This window comes from Biomphalaria glabrata, chromosome 8 (assembly GCF_947242115.1).
Source record: "Biomphalaria glabrata chromosome 8, xgBioGlab47.1, whole genome shotgun sequence".
Lineage (NCBI taxonomy): Eukaryota > Metazoa > Mollusca > Gastropoda > Planorbidae > Biomphalaria > Biomphalaria glabrata.
The window spans coordinates 46,908,776-46,920,934 of NC_074718.1; the positions used below are offsets into that span (position 1 = coordinate 46,908,776).

At 34.5% G+C, this 12,159-nt stretch overlaps 1 pseudogene; it reads left to right on the forward strand.

The window, feature by feature from the left end:
• LOC106061596 (dynein axonemal heavy chain 6-like) overlaps positions 1-12,159 on the forward strand; it is an 84,619-nt pseudogene that overhangs the window by 31,512 nt on the left and 40,948 nt on the right.

The following is a 12,159-nucleotide window of genomic DNA, read 5'->3' on the forward strand; positions in this document are numbered from 1 at the left end:
GATTTAATTATTGGGAATATCCATGGGGTGAAAATATGTTCAGTAAGGGAGATTGAGAATTGGAAGAAATATTATGGGATAAAGTCTACGCGAGGTAGAAATGGGGATGTGGAAGAAGACATAAAATCTCATACATCAGATGACATGGGTAGCAGAGAGCATGAGAAGAAAGAATTAACAGATAAGGTAGAAAGCAATGCAATAGGAATGGGTCCAAATCAAAGTAAAGTAAGGCAATCAGTGGTACAGGGAAAGCGATTTAAACCCACATATAGACGTACAAGTCCATACATCTTATGCTTTAATTGTGGGAGAAGGGGGCATATTAGAAGACAGTGTCAACAATTAATTAGAATTAAGGATTCAAGGTACAATAGTGAAGAGGCGTATAGGAGAAAAGAGAGGGATATTAGCAGCCTAGAAAACAGTACAGCTAGAACATTCGGTAGTAGGATCACAATGGGACATCATTGCAAAGGAGAGAAGCGGAAAGGATGGCATGTCAATAATGTTAGAATTATATAGATATGATGAGAAAAGGTGGGAATGATGGACATTAATTACTGTTCTATTCTACAATGAATAAATATATGTGTAATGAATTGAATATTGTTGTTACAATATGCATGGAGCAAGATAGACTTTGTTTGTTAACTATTTGATTGCGACTGGAATGATGGTGTTTTGTACAGGCATACGATTATGAGTGGGGAGTTGTATTAATAGAAATATGATTACTTATAGATATATGTTAACAGAAGTGGTTTCAATTACTCATAATAACAGTTATTATTGTGATGAATATAATTGTTATTCCATGTTGGAATATTATTGGTATTAACATGACATTGTGTTTGATTTTGTTTAGTTATTACATTATGGTTTTATATGTTACCGATTTGTTTTAACTTGGAATAGTCTGATAATATATTCAGTGATTTGTAATTTGGACGTTCGATGTGCATCGAACTTGTTAAACAGGGGGGGTGTTACGGTGCGCATCTTAGTGTGAATGTGAAATGGTGCGATTGCGTGTTGAAAGGAAAGAAGAACCGAAATGGAGGACTATGAACAAGAAAGTGTTTTCAGTGTTAATAAAGATTAAAGTATTTATAAACTGTGATTTGTCGTTTACATGTCTAAATAGTCTCATCCAATATGAAAACGTAACAATGGCTGACATACAAGACCATAGTAGTAACATACAACTCTTGAAAAGTACCAGTAGACTTACATCTTAATTCCTCAAAACTTTGATCAATGTTCATTATTCATACCAATGTCCTTCTGTCATGCTTTTCTCTGTGTACAGGTGCACCTCAAGGTAAACGAGTGGTCATATTTATTGACGATCTCAACATGCCCAAACTGGACACGTACGGCTCTCAGCCACCTATTGAACTTTTACGACAGTATCTAGACTTTGATGGTTTATATGACAGAGAAACAATGACCTGGAAAGAGATTCAAGTGCTAAAAATAATTGCGAACGTTTTTTTTTTTCATAAAGGATAACAAAATGTTTACTGTTTGAGTGCATGTGTATGAGTTGAAGATTTTTGATTAAACTGATAATAATAATAGTTTTATTTATAAAGCGCTGTTAACAAACAAAATGTAGGCTCAAGGCGCTGTAACAAACACAAACACGACAATAGAAATGAAAAACTAATCTAAAAAAGTTTTAAACAAGTAGGTCTTAATGTCCTTCTTAAAAGTGGTATAGCATGTTGTCTGTCTGAGATCAATGGGGAGTGTGTTCCAAACCTTGGGTCCGTGCACTGAAAAAGCCCGCAGACCGTAGCTTTTGAGGGAGAAACATGGCACCACTAAAAGCGTTGAGTCCATTGAGCGTAGGGCTCTCTGGGGGACTTATGGAGTAATCAGTTCTCTAATGTACAGGGGCATCTCTTTGTTTTTATATACACTGATGACAAAGTGTGGCGACCTTGTAATCGATTCTTGTAAACTGATGTACCTGGCATGATAACACAGCCAAAGAACAATGGGGAGAGTCTTGCAATGTGGACCACTTTTTTTTACCCTTTATATATTTAGAGGGTAGCATTCTTAATATACTGGCTCGCCATGATATAAAATGTTAAATAATTTTAAAAGATTCAGAATGGCTCATACTGGAAACCCTCTTTGACTGCAATTTTGAAATCATTAAAACTAATTCTACCTTGGACTGACAAGCTGTGAAGAGACTATAAAGTTGTTTTAAATAGGCATAAATATAAAAGTATTCAATTTTGTCATTGCAAATATCATTTAAAGAATTCACCTATCCCTTAGCCTGTTTAACTGTTGGGACACCACGCATGATCTGTCGACTGTCGTTCTCCATTCCTCTCTGGTTGTTTTTTTTTGCCTTTAATAGAATCTCTTTCAATGACTGGTCATCCATTCTTTTATGTTGTCTTCCTATCTCTTTCTGTGCTGCCTCTTCTATTTCCTGGTTCTGTTCCCTGCAGAAAGTTTTTTGCGAGCCCTGAAGACCTTGTGGTCATAAAGGAATATGGTCATAAAGTTTTAGTTTTCTGTTATTGACAGTGGTTAGCTGGTCATCTCTGGGCCCGATTGTCATTGTGATCCAGTATCTAATCTTTTGTTTATGTTTCAGTCTTTGTATGTGATAATTAGGATCATTCTGTAGCATATATCTATGGCCAGGATCCTCCTCTATAGTTCTGCAGTTCAAGCATATAAGAATGTGGCCATGGCCAAAGTCTGATTTAAGTGTGGAGGGCTATACCTTTGTCTTTCTAAATTGCTATGAGTTAACCAAGTGCTCCTGTGAACTGGCCAGTAGTTCAGTTTTGGTTTCTTTATCTGAAACAATAGCTCTTAGGTATTTAAATTTACTTGTCAACTTTCTTTAAGCCTCCAATACTAATGTCTGTTGGCTATTAGAGTCATAATTAGTGTTTTTTCAACATTGATTTGCACACCCTATGCTGTGGAAGTCTTGTCTTTGAGCAACTAGTAAGCTAGTCCCTGCCAGACCATCTATGTATTCAGCAAAGCACAAGTTAGTAATTTTTCTTCCTTTAATGCTTGCAGTACCTTTGTAACCTTTGATGTTGAAAGCTTTCTTAAAATCTATTAAGACTTGACAGAGTACCCTGAAGCTTAGGATTTTTTTCTGTTGTGCTGTGACCTTGTCTAAACCTGCTTGTCCTACTAAAATTTTTGTCATCTATTGGTTTTAGATGGTATAATATAATTTTTAACAGGACTTTGCTGGGATGGCTTATGAGGCATGGTAGTTTTGACAGAGTTGCAAATAGCCTTTTTTTAGCAGGGTGATGATGAGTGATTGAAACCAGGGCTTGGGCCAGTCTCTTGACTGCCAGATCCTGTTGCAAATCTTAAAAAGTGTCTTTATCATCTTTACTCCTCCAGCCTTGTAGAAACTTACCCCAAAAAAAAGTATATATGTGTGTGTGTTAATGTCATTAAATGATGGGATAGATTTTGATAAGAGAATAAATAGGCTTTGCAACACAGAAGTTCAGATGATCAATTTAATTCAAATATTTTCACTCAGCAAAGAGTTTCAAGTAGCACTTTTAATATTTAACATTCTTAAAGATATTTTGAGTGTTTATTTCACTTAAGAAATTTGGTTTGAAATGATAGTCCTGTTTCTGAATCTATTCTGAAGTGAAAGTTGGGCTACCAGAAGTTATATTATCAGAATTATATAGAGAATTTAGTGCTGCCAAGAAGGTACAGGTGTGGAGATATATAGGCTTTCACAAAATAATCTATCATCAAACCAGAGAAACCATTACTGACAATCAGCAAAGTGGACATATTTAATCCTGTGTTCAAGATTCCATGAAATAATCTTTCAAATTCTCTTTTAGTCCATTTTAAAAGAAAAAAAGCTGATGCACTGCTACACAGCTTTGTGCACTGACTCAAACAATTTTTTCTGTTACAGGATGTAACCCTTGCTGCTGCCTGTTCGCCTCCTGGTGGCGGTAGAAATCCTGTGTCACCAAGGTTATTTCAACATTTTTCCATGTTCACCATCCCATCCCCAACTGAAATGAGCCTAAAACAGATGTTTTTAGTAAGTTGTTTTTTTTTATGGATACTTTTCTTTAGTACAATATTTGTTTTTGCTTTTTATGTGTTTTCGATGTTCCTTCAAAATTAAAAGATTATTACATTGTAGCCCAAACCTCCCTCAGGTAGTGGAGGATGGTGACTGTGTTTGAACTAGGAACCATTCAGACAATAGTCCAGAGCTCCTACCGTATCATCAGGCAACCATTTTAACAAGGGCCTCACTTAAACATGTTATAATTTAATTTTTAATGGTATTGATATTTTATACTTAAAATATTAATATTGAGTGTAATATATATTTTCAGTTAAAAAATAGTGATTGTAAATTGTATTGACTGCATTCTCAAATGTCAGGGTAAACTGCCTGGTCATTTAGTATTTGTGAATGTTGTCATATTGGTAACTCCTGTCAGGTCTGGACTAGGATGTTCTAATCTTCAATTCAGATAGAATGTCTGTCCTGTAACACACATTGAAATAAATTACAATTTATTGAAATATAAAATGTTTTCAACTATTTGTGGAAAAAAAAAAAGATAATTAGATAAAATATAACTTTTTTGACTAGTAAATTAAAATACATTTCATAAAGACTTTGTTGGCCTCTTTCAGTCATTGAACAAAGTATTTACTTAATAATAAAAACATAGTTTAGGTTATTGGGCCTATTATGTTTGACTTCACTTTTACTTCCAGGCAATCATCAATGGGTTTTTACTAGACTTCTCTCGCAATGCCCGTACATTAGCTGAACCAATAGTTAACTCAGCTGTTGAACTCTATTTTAGAATGAGCTCAGACCTACTTCCTACGCCTGCCAAATCTCACTACGTTTTCAATCTGAGAGACCTTTCTAAAGTAGTCCAAGGTCAGCATTCTACTTTATAAATTGTCTGCTACTAAGCATTTAAACAACAAAATTTCATGAAATTTGCACCTTTTCAATATCCCATATTATAATAATTACTGTTGATATAATTATAATTAATTGCAAGATGATATGAAAATAGCTTTAAAATACCACTGAAAATATTGTTCGACTAGTACTGTGAATCAGAAACTATGAAAAGAAAACAAAGCTGTAGAATGTCTAAGTGAAAGAATTGTTGTTTGAAAATTATTATCACCTCAAAGCTCGAGAGTGACCATAAGGCCTAGAATGCAGACTGGTTCTGATTACAAATAAAAGTAAACTAACATTATTGAGAAACAGCTCTTCAATGAAGAAGTTGATAAATTCAATTTCATATCAAACAACTTTAAATAGTTCCACAATAAAAGCACAGATTTTTTAATTAGAGCTACATTAATTTACAGTAACAAGAGCAGGGGTTAATTAAACACATTTTTTAAAAATAGATTACAAAGTCTCACAAAAATGGTTTGGACTTTCTGAATTTTTTTTTTTAATAGTATTTTTAGATTGATATTTTCATAGGATGAAATTAAAGCAAAAATTCTATTTCTTCTTTCACTTTTACTCTTTTTTTTTTTTTTTTAACAAACCATTTCCTTGTAATTTTATTGCTAGAATCTCAATTTCATTTTCTGTTAGAATTTTCAAATTTGTAATGACATTTTATTGTTTTGTAGGTATATTGCAGGCTGATGCAGGAATCTTCCGTGAAAAAATTCAAATTGTTCGTCTATTTATTCACGAGACTCAAAGAGTGTTCCATGATCGACTGATTAACAATGAAGACAAGCTTTTCTTCCACAAACTTATGGCAGAAATATTGTACCAAACATTCAATGAGGTTATGTTTAAATTACTGTTATCATTATTTTTAATTTATTTAATTATTGTTTCCAATCTAATCAGTAATGTTAATTAGAACTGAAATAAATACAATCATCAATAGAAGTAATAGCATCAATAGAGGCAAAATAATCTTTATTAATAACTCTTTAAAATGTGAACATTTAGGTCAATGCTCTTAAATTGGTGTAAGAAGTGCAAACAGTCTTGTTCCTATTCATATTACAATGTGAACATTCTTTCAGATTGATGAATGTTTGTATAGAAATTTATTCCATTGTTGATGAGCTTGTCATTGTGTTGTAGTTCTAGTAAGCATTTAGCTTACTTGATACAAAACTCTAAATAAATTCTGAAAATGTTTCAACACCTACAATCAACACACATTCTGTCTCTCATCTCCTACTTCTTTCATCAGCTGCTAAGCTTCTTTTACCAACTGTAGAAATCTGAATTTAGCAGCAACAGTTCTCTGTCAATACAAACATGGGCACACACTCCATAACATACATGTTTAATAGTTTTTAGTTAGCTCAGTGCAATGGAATTTATATTTCATTTATAATTGGGGGGGGGGGGAGAGGATCTGTGAAGAGTGGCGGAAAAGCTTAAACTGCTGTGCTATCCATCAAAGGGGCTCAAGCTCATAACCCAACTAAGATCTGAGTTGTGTTTGCTGGGTTCCTGAAGGCAGCACAGAAATTTCTCACGGATAGCCCATACTCTCACAAAAAAAGAGATTGGACCATAGCGCACTACCATAAGCATGAATAATGAAGCTACAAACCAGCCTAAATCTCATTCATTCTCCTGACCTGAACTGAGATTGTCAAGATCTTACTACCCTATTTATTAGACCATCATTTTATCACTTGGCCATCCTATCTAAAATACAAATGTCAATTTTTTTTAATTTTTAAAATTAACTCCAAACATCTGACCCTCATCAAATATCAATGCCAATTTCAGTAAAGAATTCTTTTAATTATTTTCAGAACTTTGATCCGCATTCATTTATCAAAGATCCTTTACTGTTTGGTAATTTCATGAAGATGGGATGCCCACCAGAAGAGAAATTTTATGAGGAGATATCTGACATGAACAAACTTCAACATGTTTTAGGGGAGGTAACAAACTGCTATTTAATGATTTCTAAAATTTATATTTTGTAATGAAAATTTCATATGAAAATAACAAAATAGAACGATAAAGTTCTAGACATTTGGAAACTTAGTTTTATACTTCAAATAGTTACATAGGTATAATGTTTTTAACCATTTCAAAAGTTATCATCAAGCACTTCATAGTCTAACCTCTATATTTTATTAAATCAACTAAATTAAAATATATAGAACTCTACAAAGCTTTTAATACTTACTTATGTAGAAATTCCTTCTGTTTGAGACAGTATCTAGATGACCTTAACCTTACATCACCTAAAGAAATGCGTCTTGTGTTCTTTATGGATGCAATGGAACATATTACTCGACTAGTCAGGATGATTCAACAAGAAAGAGGCAATGCCTTATTGGTTGGAGTGGGAGGAACAGGAAAACAGTCATTAACAAGGTTCAATATATAAATATCTATAATATTTTTACCAGATTGTTGAGTTAAAATAATCATTTTTTTACAGTTTTAAAAGAACATTTATATATACTAGTAGATAAAAACACACCTAAGTATGTGATTTATTTTTTTTTGTGTGCAGATTGTCTGCCCACATGTGTAACTATCGCTGCTTCCAGATTGAGCTCTTTCGAGGCTATGACTATTCTTCATTCCACGATGACCTGAAAAAATTGTATGATACAGCAGGCATTCAAAATAAACCCACAATTTTTTTATTTACTGATACACAGGTTGGCAAAAGAGTTTATATATATATATATATATATATATATATATATATATATATATATATATATATATATATATAGAGAGAGAGAGATACATATGTATGTATGTGAATATCTGTGTGATCATGTGTGTTTGTCAAACTGTATGTATGTGAATATCTGTGTGATCATGTGTGTTTGTCAAACTAATGTGATACATATTAATATTTGAAAAATCTTATACTGGTACTATACTATATGGCTTCTTCTATTTGAAAGACAATGGATAAGCCTAGATGCATCATCGGTTTTAGTTTTTTCTTGAGTCTGGGCAGAATCTGGTGTTATTAAACAAGCCAATTCTTAAGTGTCAATGTTTGCCACAGTTAGTGTATATGAATGCACTTGTTAAAGGGCTATGTGACAGGACAGCTTTCTTTATCATCTTTTTGTCTCTAGCTGCTTCATTCCTTTTGTTCTCAATGAGGTTTGTACCAGTATGCACAGTCTATCTTTATGCTGACCAATCTTGGGTGATGTTTGTACCAGTATGCACAGTCTACCTTCATGCTGTTCAATCTTGGGTGATGTTTGTACCAGTATGCACAGTCTACCTTCATGCTGTTCAATCTTGGGTGATGTTTGTACCAGTATGCACAGTCTACCTTCATGCTGTTCAATCTTGGGTGATGTTTGTACCAGTATGCACAGTCTACCTTCATGCTGTTCAATCTTGGGTGATGTTTGTACCAGTATGCACAGTCTACCTTCATGCTGTCCAAACTTGGGTGATGTTTGTACCAGTATGCACAGTCTATCTTCATGCTGTTCAATCTTGGGTGATGTTTGTACCAGTATGCACAGTCTACCTTCATGCTGTTCAATCTTGGGTGATGTTTGTACCAGTATGCACAGTCTACCTTCATGCTGTTCAATATTGGGTGATGTTTGTACCAGTATGCACAGTCTACCTTCATGCTGTTCAATCTTGGGTGATGTTTGTACCAGTATGCACAGTCTACCTTCATGCTGTCCAAACTTGGGTGATGTTTGTACCAGTATGCACAGTCTACCTTCACCCTGTCCAATCTTGGGTGATGTTTGTACCAGTGTGCACATTCTACCTTCATGCTGTTCAATCTTGGGTGATGTTTGTACCAGTGTGCACATTCTACCTTCATGCTGTTCAATCTTGGGTGATGTTTGTACCAGTGTGCACAGTCTACCTTCACCCTGTCCAATCTTGGGTGATGTTTGTACCAGTATGTCCAATCTTGGGTGATTCTTCTCCCACATACTTTCATTGAAGCCTGTGATCATCAAATCATCAAATCTTGCTTGGTTAGTCTTGGACATCCCTTGGGTGAGACTCCATAATCTTGGCATAGTGGTTGGGCTTAGGAAACTTTCATTTGGCATGCAAGTGACATGTCCAAGCCAAATTAGTCTTTTTCTGTGTCATAATATTATAGATATTGTGTGTATTGGCTAATTTCAAAACTTCCTGATGGGAGACACAAACCCTGCAGGAAAAGGACATTATGTGTCACAGGCAGTGCAAGGGTAAACTGTTTAATCTATTCTCGTGATGTATGCTTGTTGACCAGCTCTCACTACCATTAAGAAGAGTTCACACTATGCAGCTTTTTTGGTCGCTGTGGTCAGTTTGGTATTTTCCCAGACATAATTAGAGAGTCTTGCCACTGCTGCAGAAGCTTTTTCTTGTGCAAGACTTGAGTCTTGGTGAGACTTATTGTAAGTCTGAACCCTTGACATGCAACAACCAGAGCATTTACTAGTTTTTGTGATTTTTCTTGCAAATGGTAGGTGTGCACCTTATTGTCGTGAACAGCAGTCCCTGATCAGGATATGCAGTTTCTTCATTTTGATGATAAGTCAAGACAGGTTAAAAAGCCATTGGATCTACTGTAGATAAAAGTAGATTGGTGTAAACTGTCTATTTGATCAGTTTCATAGTCATAAATATTTGATATTTAAATAACCTAAAAATTGTATATTGCATACACAAATATTCATTTTATGCCTATACTGAGATCATTAAAGATAACAAACATTTTTAAAATCATTAGATCTATATGAAAACTTGATTTGTAAAATCCTGTATAGAACTATGCATATAGTACTTATTTTAATTAATTAGTCCATATTATTATGTCTTATTAAAATATTTAGTGTTTATGCACTTTTTTTTTTTCAATTAGCAACAATAGAATCTACATTTTAACTAGTTTTAGAAATTGTTTTTTCTTGCAATGCAACCCTTCTCCCATCCTCTTGGAATTTTTTCCAAAACAAAGCAATCCATTATCTTGAAGCCTTTCTCAGTACAATTACCTTTGACTATCTGTGTCTTGCCTTTATGGGTGTCCACTTAATTTGTTTAGATAACATTCCTTTACAAGTAGGTCACAATGATCCCCTCTAAATATGGCCACAACAAAATAACATCCACAAAACTTGTCTTACAAAAGATGGTGGTCAAATGCCTTGTCATCAATGTTTCCCTTGCACTAATTTCAATATAATTGACCATAAACATCAATAATCATACATGTGCACCACTGCTCAATAATTTTTTAATGTGCTAGCTATACTACATAAAGACAGAAAAAAATATGTGAGTTTTGTCATCTTACAGATTGTGGTAGAAGAATTTCTAGAAGATATTAACAACATGCTGAACTCTGGAGAAGTTCCAAACTTGTTTGAACCTGACGAGTATGAGAGGTTGATAATAGGCTGCAGACCAGGTGCTAAAGAGGCAGGAATTCCTGAAGTAAATAGAGATGCTATCTATGACTATTGTATCCATTGTGTCAGGTACAGTTGACATTATTGTTTTAACCGTCAGGCACATATGACCTTACTATATTTCATGTATAAATGACACTAGACCTAACTGTATCCATTGTGTCAGGTACAGTTGACATTATTGTTTTAACCGTCAGGCACATATGACCTTACTATATTTCATGTATGAATCCGAACGACAGTCCAGCGCACAAACCGCACGACCAGGCAGCCATCCTTCACCATACCCTGTCATTTAGTCCGTCGGACTGTTGGGGCACCATAAACATCTGTTCAGAGAATTGTGCTTGTCACTTGACTGGTGTGTAGCACTACATACATATGGGTATCTTCACCTTACCCTGTCATTCAGTCTGTTGAACTGTTGGGGCACCATAAACATCTGTTAACAGTTTTTCTCCATTTCTCTCTCTATCAGGATTAGAGTTTCTTCCGTAGACAGCCCCATCCATTCCTTAATGTTGTCCTCCCAATCCTTTCCATTTACACCACCTTCTTTATTTCCCTGGTACTGTTACCTGCAGACAAGTTCTTGCGAGCCCTGAGAATCTCACTGTACAGTCTTAACTTGTGTTTTTTAACAGTGGTCAGAAGGTCATCATGGGGCTTGGTTGCCATTGTAAATTGTAATCCTGTTTTGGATTTCCAAGTTTGAAAATATAATCTTTGTATGTGATACAAGTTAACAATTTGTGCATGCATAGGTAAATATATATTTGACGAATGAACAGTCACAGTAAAAGTTAAAAGTTAGGATGGCTGCCTGGTCATGCGGTTTGTGCGCTGGACTGTCGTTCGGATTTATCGACGGTCGAGGGTTCAAACCCTGCCCGCTCCCATCCCCCGTCGTCCTGCGGGAGGTTTGGGCTAGGAAGTAAACTATCTTCAACTCTGAAGGAACATCCGAAACATGTAAAACATTATTTTACAAAATAAAAAAAAAAGTAAGTAAAGACAAGATGATTAGAAGGCACTCAAGAATGAACTATTAGTTGCAGATTTGTTGAGAGCAATTAAAGTGAATTTAGAGTATAGATATCATGTAGTGATAGAGTCAACACTTTTACCCTTTAGATCTTCATTTGGACATTCTTAAAAAGAAAACAAAAGAGCTGAAATTACAAAAGTGTTAAGGTCTAAAATTAATGTGCATAACTAGATTAACAAGGAATATCTGTAGACTGATAAGATAGAAAAATTATTTTGATGGTTATGAAGAAAACTTTTCAGAGAAATAAATTCTTTAAGACTCTGTACTGTTGTAATATTTTAATCCAGACATAATAAATTTGTTTAATATTATTTTCTGTAAAGCTGTCCTTTAAATTTAATTGCACTTTATCAGTCTGTATTTTTTTCCAGAAATAATCTGCACATAGTATTGTGCATGTCTCCGGTGGGCTCTGCCTTTCGATCAAGATGCCAGATGTTTCCATCTTTGGTCAACTGTTGCACCATAGACTGGTTCATTGAATGGCCGAAAGAAGCTCTTTTAGGAGTGGCACAGTCTTTCTTTAAAACCGTATCTTTAGGATGTTCAGATGAAATCAAAGTAAGTTTTACACTAAATTATTATTTTATTGAGCATTAGAAAGAAAATGTGATTCTCAAATATCTATGATCATTAACATTCACTCAAGTCTTCAA